The sequence below is a fragment of the Lolium perenne genome, chromosome 1, assembly GCF_019359855.2.
Source record: "Lolium perenne isolate Kyuss_39 chromosome 1, Kyuss_2.0, whole genome shotgun sequence".
NCBI classification, from domain to species: domain Eukaryota; kingdom Viridiplantae; phylum Streptophyta; class Magnoliopsida; order Poales; family Poaceae; genus Lolium; species Lolium perenne.
This window is the reverse complement of record NC_067244.2, coordinates 132,120,570-132,131,007: the sequence shown is the minus strand read 5'-3', so window position 1 is coordinate 132,131,007 and position 10,438 is coordinate 132,120,570.

Below are 10,438 nucleotides of genomic sequence, written 5' to 3'. Positions count from 1 at the left end.
AAAACACCAGAAGGCCAAGGTGTTATATCTTTACAAATGTAAACTAGATTATTGACTCTAGTGCAAGTGGGAGACTGAAGGAGATATGCCCAAGAGGCAATAATAAAAGTGGTTATTATATATCTTTATGTTTATGATAAATGTTTATATATCATGCTATAATTGTATTAACCGAAACATTAGTACATGTGTGATATGTAGACAACAAAGAGTCCCTAGTATGCCTCTTAACTAGCTTGTTGATTAATGGATGATTAGTTTCATAATCATGAACATTGGATGTTATTAATAACAAGGTTATATCATTATATGAATGATGTAATGGACACACCCAATTAAGCATAGCATAAGATCACGTCATTGAGTTATTTGCTATAAGCTTTCGATACATAGTTACCTAGTCCTTATGACCATGAGATCATGTAAATCACTTATACCGGAAAGGTACTTTGATTACACCAAACGCCACTGCGCAAATGGGTGGTTATAAAGGTGGGATTAAGTATCCGGAAAGTATGAGTTGAGGCATATGGATCAACAGTGGGATTTGTCCATCCCGATGACGGATAGATATACTATGGGCCCTCTCGGTGGAATGTCGTCTAATGTCTTGCAAGCATATGAATAAGTTCATAAGAGACCACATACCACGGTACGAGTAAAGAGTACTTGTCAGGAGACGAGGTTGAACAAGGTATAGAGTGATACCGATGATCAAACCTCGGACAAGTAAAATATCGCGTGACAAAGGGAATTGGTATCGTATGTGAATGGTTCATTCGATCACTGAAGTCATCGTTGAATATGTGGGAGACATTATGGATCTCCAGATCCCGCTATTGGTTATTGGTCGGAGTGAGTACTCAACCATGTCCGCATAGTTCGCGAACCGTAGGGTGACACACTTAAGGTTTGATGTTGAAATGGTAGAACTTGAATATGGAATGGAGTTCGAATATTTGTTCGGAGTCCCGGATGAGATCCCGGACATCACGAGGAGTTCCGGAATGGTCCGGAGAATAAGATTCATATATAGGAAGTCATATTCCAAGTTTGGAAATGATCCGGTGCATTTATGGCAGGTTCTAGAAGGTTCTAGAAAAGTCCGGAAGAAATCACCATGGAAAGTAGAGTCCCGGAGGGACTCCACCTTGCATGGCCAGCCAACCCTAAAGGGGAGGAGTCCAAGGTGGACTCCCCAAGGGTGGCCGGCCAACCCCCCTCATGGAAGGGGGGAATCCCACCCCAAGTGGGATTCCCACCTTGGGTAGGTTTCCCTACACATGGAAGGTTTTTGGTTTGGGTCTTATTCGAAGACTTGTAGTTCAACACTTGGGGCTTCCACCTATATAATGAGGGGCATAGGAGAGGGGGCTGACCACCACAAGCCCATAGCTAGGCCGCACCCATAGGTGGCCGGCCACCCCCTCTCCCAAACCCTAGCCGCCCCCTCTCTCCTCCTCTTCTCCCGCACGCTTAGCAAAGCTCCGCCGGAGATCTCCACCGCCACCGCCACCACGCCGTCGTGCTGCCGGATTCAAGGAGGAGCTACTACTTCCGCTGCCCACTGGAATGGGGAGAAGGACGTCGTCTTCATCAACACCGAACGTGTGACTGAGTACGGAGGTGCTGCCCGATTGTGGCACCGTGATCAAGATCTTCTACGCGCTTTTGCAAGCGGCAAGTGATCGTCTACCGCAGCAATAAGAGCCTACTCTTATAGGCTTTGGAAATCTTCAAGGGTTAGTCTTGATCATCCCCTCGTTGCTCCCGTCTTCTAGATTGCATCTTGGCTTGGATTGCGTTCTCGCGGTAGGAAATTTTTTGTTTTCTATGCAACGAATCCCTACATCCGCAACAACCATCGAGCACTTCCTGGAAGGCAAAGGTTGGAGAGTTTGTGACATCTCACACTGTGGGCAAGGCGCGGCACTGGTTCAGTTCGTCAGTGTGGTTGAAAGAGATGCTGCCATCAACCAGAGCCCACACTTCATCGGCGATGTTGTTCTTCGATTTGTTGAACAAAACAGAGGTAACAATCATAGAGATGCAGTTTTCTCCCATGAGTGTTGGTTGATGTTGCTCAATTACCCACAAGAATGCTGGGAGCTTGAAACTATTATCAAAACTATGGTTCCATATGGTAGATTTGTGGTTTGGAACAAGGATATGTCAAACAAAGCTAGAACTCTGGTTAAGATTAGGCCTTACAATATTGATATGCTGCCTGTCAGTATTGTAGTGATGCATAATAGTTCTGATCATGGTCATGGTGATTCCTGGACTTGCCCCACTTACATCATATCTAGTAGCTTGCTTGGTGCTCTTGGAGGTGATGAAGATCCAATCCCTCCAGGCGATATTAATCCTCACCCTATGCCCATAGGTTTTGATGATATTTGGATGGGAGGACATGGACATGGACATGCAGCCAATGCATAGCAGCAGAACCAGCAACAAGAGAACCAGCAGCATATGCATCAGGAGATGCAGCAGGGGATGCAGGGCAATGTAGTGGATGAGCACCAGGAGGTCAATCACCAGGAAGAGGTGGCTGATGATGTACCAGACCTCAACCATCCTGTGCCAGCTGATATTCAGAATCAAATGTCTGACAACATTGCAGCTTTACAAAGGACTGATCTCCAACCTCGTGGTCAACGCTAATGAGCTGCTCCCAAAACTTGGTGGCACAAAGGTCATCAATGCAACATGTAAGATAGTGGATGTAGAGGAAAACAATGTGATGATCAAGAAATGTTTCCTGAAAGTGAATACAGTTGTTGTTGCTCCTATTTCCAGTCAGCCTTCTCACCCAAGGGAAGTAGTGGAGCTCTCTGATGATGATGTCATTGAAATCAACAAACCTTCTGATTTCACCAAGAGTAAGAGGAAGAAGAAAACAATCACATAGGTCAGTCTTGTGCGCAAGAGTGAAAGAATTGCCAAGCTGAATGGTGGATACATGGATATTGCTAGTGTTGCAGCTGCAGTTTCATCCCTTTGTCTGAGCAAGATGAAGCTAAAGATGAAGAGAAAGAAGATGAGACCTTGATCCCACTGGACCTAGCACCAAAGTTTGAAGCAGTTGCTATGGATCATGATGCCCCACCACCTCCATATCTACCTCTCAAGACTGTGCAGGCTATTGGTACAGGATTATGTCAGATGCCACCTCAGGTGGTTTCTGATGGAGCTCTCATGTATGACAGTTCCAATGATAGTAACTGAATCAGAAGCTTGGTTGGTTGTAGACAGGCCATATACCCACTGTATAGTTATCCCTAGATCTCCTTTTGTTATCTTCCATTTCAGCAGCAGAACTATCTTTGTGTCTTTCAGCATACCTATTTCCCTTTGAAATGATGATTCTATTAGTGTCTTGTATCTCTATATCTGTTGCAAGCCTGTGCTTTCACCGACAATGTATATTGCTGCACACCTGATAATTGCACATTGCCATATATTGATTGGGTACATAAAGGAATTTCTCTTGGTATTTGCTCCAGATATATTATACAAACTGCTCAAATCAAAGCCTGTGTATTGTATTCATACATGGCAGAAATAAAAAAATCACATGTTACTTAATGAATAGAAACTGGTGCATTTTGAATTGGAATCTGAGAGGGATTAATAGCCAAGTAAGATGGGATGATTTATACAAAAAATTGATGAGAGCAGCTGCAACATTATATGTCTCCAGGAGACAAAAAAAAGAACACTTTGACGATGCATATTTGAGGAAATTTTGCCCGAGGAAATTCAATCAATTTGCTTTTGTGCCATCTATAGGAAGTTCAGGGGGCCTAATTATTATTTGGACTGGATCTCTTTTTTCTGGTACTGTGATCAACCAACACCTTTTTGAAATTACTGTCAATTTCAGATGCAACATGAGCAGTGAAGAATGGACAATAACTAATGTATATGGACCCACTAGTACTGAAGGCAGATCTTTATTCACAAACTGGTTACTCTCTCTTGACCCAGATGAACATAGTATGTGGATGTTTACTGGTGATTTTAATCTAATGAGAAGCCCCAGTAACAGAAATAGACCTAGTGGAGATCACAATAACATGCTCCTTTTCAACAATATTATTCAGCATTTGGATCTAGAGGAAATTCCATTAAAAGGAAGGTCTTATTCCTGGAGCAACATGCAAGACACACCCTTATTAGAGAGACTCAATTTGATTTTTACCTCAGCAGAATGGACATCAAAGTATCCAGACACTATGGCTATCCCTCTAGCCAAATTATGTTCTGACCATATTCCTATTCAGATTAAGATTGGAACAAAAATCCCAGTGGCAAGAATATTAAGATTTGAGGAATTCTGGATTGATTTTGAGGATTTTAATAACACTGTTGTGTCAAATTGGTACAATAAAGGAGTTTATAAAAATCCTGCACAAGATCTTACTGCAAAATTTAAGACACTCGGGCATGGACTAAAGAAATGGAGTAAGAATTTATCTCAGCTCAATAAACTTATTGAAAATTGTTGTTATGTGGTTGCAGTATTTGATGGGTTAGAGGATCAAAGAGCACTGTCTGTCATAGAAAGGAATTTCAGGGCTGCCCTCAAGAATCATACTCTCAATCTTTTGGAGGCAAAGAGGAAATATTGGAAAAAGAGAGCAAACATTAAATGGAAAAAATTAGGTGATGAAAACACAAAATTCTTTCATGCTATAGCCACAAGGAATTACAGGCATAATTATATTGCCAGTATTACAACTGAAGATGGAAGAATTATCACTGAGCATGCACATAAAGTTGCTTTATCATGGGAATCTTATAAGGAAAGGCTTGGACTATCTGCTAAAACTGAAATGCAATTTGATATTGGCACTAATAATCATAATATTGATCTCACTGATCTTGAGAGGCCTTTCGCTCATGAGGAAATTGAAGAGATAGTTCAACATATGCCAAGTGATAAATCTCCTAGACCAGATGGTTTTAATGGGCTGTTTATGAAAAAATGCTGGAATACTATCAAGGATGATTTCTATAAATTATGTGAAGCATTTCACAATGGGCATTTGTATATTCAGAGCATAAATACTGCATACATTACTCTTATTCCTAAAATTGACTATCCTGAGTTTATATCTGATTTTAGACCAATCTCTCTGGTTAGTATGGCACTAAAGGTGATCACAAAGCTACTTGCAAATAGGTTACAGAAAGTTATTATTCCTTTGATACACAAAAACCAATATGGATTTATTAAGAGCGGAAACATACAATACTGCCTTGCCTGGGCATATGAATATTTGGATATTTGTCACAAATCAAAGAAAGAAATTGTTATCTTCAAAGTAGACTTTGAAAAGGCATTTGATAAAGTGGAATATAATTCCATCATATATATGCTCAGATATTTAAGATTTGGAGACAAATTTATATCCTGAATAGAAAGTATTCTTGGATCTGCAACTACTTCCATTATTTTAAATGGGGTTCTAGGGAAATCAATTAAGTGTATGAGAAGGGTCAGGCAAGGGAACCCCTCTCTCCTATTCTGTTTGTCCTAGCTGCCGAGTTACTACAAATTGTTGTCAACAATGCCTGGAGTAATGAGGAGATTCAGCTACCTATTAATAATTCATTTGGCCAAGATTACCCTATTTTGCAATATGCAGATGACACACTGCTCATTCTTCCTGCTGATGTAATGCAACTCAGTAAGATAAAAGAAATATTGGATAAGTTCTCTGTCTCAACTGGCCTTAGAGTTAATTACCACAAAAGTTCCCTTGTCCCTATATATATCACAGCTACAAGATGCCAAGAACTGGCAGATATACTAGGTTGCAAGACAGAAAGCTTACCCTTTACATACTTAGGTCTTCCTATGGGCACTACAAAGTGTAACATCCCAAAAATTCAAAACAAAACAAATGAATTTCCCTAGTTCCAAATTTTGGAACCAACAAAAACTTTTATTAAATAGAGTGGGATACATAGTGATCTTGCTTAATTCTTGTGTTATTGCCATGATTGCTTGTTATTAGTATTTGAAGTGATCTAAAACCCTAAACCTCACCCCTCTTTTCACCATCCTAGTTAAAATAAAATAAAAGGAAATTAAATAAGAAAAAGGCATATGTGCCTATGGCTATTTTTACAAAACTTCACCCTAAGCTTTTCTACATTGCTTAGAGGTTTGGAAAACCTTCATCCACCTTACCTAAGGCTTATCAAACCAAATCCAAGTGGTTTCCAAAGAAAATAAAAAGAAACTAAAAAGGCCATAGAGGCATATGAGAGTAAAATAGCAAATATGTGAATTTAAGAATCTTGACCCTAATACTTGTTGTGAATGGTGGGATCACTCCTATATACCATTTCAACACTCAACAACACCAATTGGGTCAAGCCAAGTCAAATTAAAACTCAAATGCAACATATGCATAGAGGCATATGTGACACATAGCCATAATACCCAATTCTTGATCTATGCCTTTAAACCTTGACCAAATGATGTGAAACCATCTCTCAACCTAATATAACACTAAATTGACCCCAACCCATGTCCAAGTAAAGCAAGGTCAACAATTTACAAGAATAATGAAAAGTGACACATCACCTCTTATGTGTTATGACCATTTTTGCAAATCTTTGAACAAGACCATTTGAATTGGTTTCAATGGTCTTAAAATGATTCTAAACTAATAAGAATCACATTAGAGTCAAGAAATATCAAATCAATTGAAGAGAAATCAAATGGTGAGGATTTCCCAATTTCACTCACATACACATAAGGCCAATTTTGCAAATCTTCACCAAAGGCCACCATTGCTTGATCTATTGTTTGTAAAAATCTTATATATGATAAACAAACACAATTGCATCAAAGAAACCAAAATCAAATCAAAGCAAATCTCAAAATCAACATACATGTGATAATGGTCATATTGCCATTTTATAAAATGTTCACTACTTTACCCCCTGGTTTTGACTTTTCTTCAAACTAAACTTGATCAACCAAAGCCATGTCATCCAAGACCAGGTCAAGGTGAGTAACTTTCATGTTGACCACCATGGCTAGAGTTGACTAGGTTGACCAGTATGAATGTGACAATTAGTGTATGTGAAGCAAAGTGAAGATCAACCTCAAATTTGAAACTTTGCAAAACCTCTCCAAATTTCAAACCAATGCCACACATTGTTGCCCAACATCATTTAGAACACAACCATGCAGCCATTTGTCCAAAATTACACACAAGGGAGGTCATTGCTTTGGAGATGAGAAGTACACATAAAGTGAAAAAGGGGTACAATTCACTTTAATCATCACTTTCTCACTTTTTCTCTCTCCCTCTCTTTCCATCCTTGATAGTACACCATGGTACTCTGAAAGCACCTCAATGAGTGACTCCACCTTAGCCATGATCATCACCTTGCTCATGCATGCCACTTCTATGCATGTGTCACACATACCTTTTAACTTTAATCAAATGGCACACCCCTAGCCCTCTCCAACCTGGTGCACTATGTCACATAGACTCATCACACCTCAACCACGCTTGCAGCACTCATATACCAAGAAAATGATGCAAAGAGGACCATGCCAAGCCCATGCCATTGAAATAGACATCACCATGCCAACCCATGTCATCCTTCCTCTCCTGTCCTTCTAACCTTGTCAAATAAGCTCCCCTCCCATCACAAATCATCACCATGCCAGGTTTGACCCAAGGAGAGCCCTACACACTCCAATGCCATCCCACGTCAGCCATGTGAGCACCATCATGTCACCACTGCCCCTGGACCTCTCCTCCCCCTATGACCATGTCACATTGCCTCACTTTTACCTCCTGATCGTGCTAGACATAACCCTTGGTGGAGGAAAGCAAGACTTGACCCAAAACACGCATGCCATGGCACATGATCACCAACCCGAGGACACCACCAGCCCCACGCGTGCACACTGCAACTCAGCACTTCCCCCTGCGCCACCAGTACCTCCTCATCCCCGCACACACTCTAGACATGGCCATAGGCCCGCACGCGCACCAGGACGGCGACACGACGCGACGCCCGCAAGGACGCCTACGTCGGCCTCGACCTCGACCTCGTGTGCCCTGCACGCTACGTCTGCAAGCTAGCCACTGCACACGCATCCTCCCCTACTCCTTACCTCCCTTCCTGGCGCAGTAGCCATGATGAAGAGGCTTGCACGTGCCGCGCCTCACGACGTCGCCCGCCATGACCTCCACGTCGCGTTCCCTCACCTGGACACTATATAAACCCCCCTCCTCGCTTGGAACAGCACCACACAACCTTGCAACCTCCCTCTCTTCCTCCTAGCGCCTCCCTCTCGCCCTCCTCGCAGCACACCGGAGCCAAGAGCTCGCCACGGCCACCGGAGGCATCCCTCAAAACCGCCCAGATTTTCATCACCATAGCCCCCGAGCCCTACAGCAAAGTTGTAGCCCTTGGAAAGACCTTTCCAACGCAACCAACCACGCCTCAATCCGAGCTCCGAGGTGAGAGAAATCGCCCCCGCAAGCCTGCAGTGTCGGGAGGAAGACGACGACCCAGCACCGTCGGATCGTCATCCGACGATCTGCGCGCCCCGCGCGCGGGCGACGTGCATGCGCCATGCACGCACGGCCCGGGCAGTAGCTGGGCCGGCCCAACTTCTTCCCGCCCTCAGTTTGAATTTAAATTCCGTTTTATCTTTTTCCTTTATTTTTGCATACTGATGCAGTGCTAGAAATTGAATAGCTTTAAATCTACAAATCCAAATCTGGTGATTCAAAATGCTATAGAAAGCTTATGAAATTTTCTAACTAACCTCACTGGTCTCAACCCCATACCTTTTGTAGTTTTTGAATAGCAAAAATAAAAAACAGATACTTTTCAGTATTCAAATAAATCTTAAAAATCAACCATTGTGAATTTTGAAGTGAATCCAATTGCAATAATTCAAATTTAACAAACCCTAATTTTCTATGTGAAAAGATGCTATGGTTTCTGTACATGATCATGGGCTAGAAGCAAAATATTGGCTATGTAGTCAATACTAGCCCATTTAAACTATATCCAAATTTTAGAATTTAAATCTATGAGGTGTAGCACCTCATTTAAATCCTTTCTCAAGTGATATGAAGTAATGTGTTGACCTTTATTTACTTAGGCTCATACTTGCTCACTTGTAGAAATTAAATCATAATAGTATTTAATTTTGCAAAGGTTATTTAAATCACATGAGATGATGAATCTCATTTAAATCACTTTTCTCAAATAATAAGTGTGAAGTGTTGATCTTGGTCAACATGGGATCATCCCTGGTTATTTGAGAAGATTAAATCTTAAAAAGATTCAATGAGAGGAAATTATTTCTCCAAACCAAAGAGAAACCCTAATTTCAACTTTCAATGAGAGGAAATTAGTTTCCTAATGTTACATAAAGAAACCCTAGAATAATTTGTGAATGAATGTAAGTAGTGATGCTAGATCAATTGTGTGAGTCAATAAGGCTAATTAAGATTACTTAAAGGGTTGTTTGGTGATTGTATCCTCGTATTCGTTTATAGACGCTAGTACCGGAGACTATCAAGAGGAAGAGGTCTTCTACCAAGAGGAAGAGCAAGAAAACTTTGATCACATCACCAATCAAGGCAAGCTATTACCAATGCAAGCTAGACTAATGCAAACTATTTTGGTTGCAAGTTTATATTCTTGCAAAGTGCAAAGCTCTACAAGAGCAAGGCACCATTACATTTTACTTTATGAACCTATCCCAAGTTTTTACTTTACAAACTCTACTTGATTTTATTTACCAAAGTTACTTTTGATTTATGATTTACTGGGTTGAATTATGGAGTAGTACAAGAGAATCACACTTAGCCTAGCAAGCTCCAAGATACTTAGCACCCCTCATAACTAGTTGCTAGTGCTCAATATTAAATATGACTACTCTAGTTGGGAACTAGTGAATTGAAATGACTTTGAAACCTTGGGAATGATGAGTCATTCTATTGAAAGATTTTGAAGGTGAATATGACTGGTGAATGACTTGGTGAATTTTACAAAAAAAAACACTGATGGTTGGGTTCGGATGCGATACCATTCCAATTTTACAAGTACCCCCACAATACCTGAATCTGGGTAAGGCTTAGCTGGAAACTTATGTATTTTAGTATGGGTTCCCTCTGAACAAGCGTCATCGGGGTTATGCTGGAGGCTGCCTCTACAAAAGGAATGATGTGAAATGACGTGAATGTCCGGCCCAAGCCCTGTGCAGTTCCCAGGCTGACCGCGTGTCTTCACTGGGAGGCCAAGCTCATGGGGAGAGGTGCCTATACTAGAGTATGTAAATGAAAGGTTAGGATTGGTAGTTCGCGTACTGCGTACGAGAAATCAGGGCTAGTTACCCCTGACGAACTATTGCAATTGTTGTGGCACAAGTGTA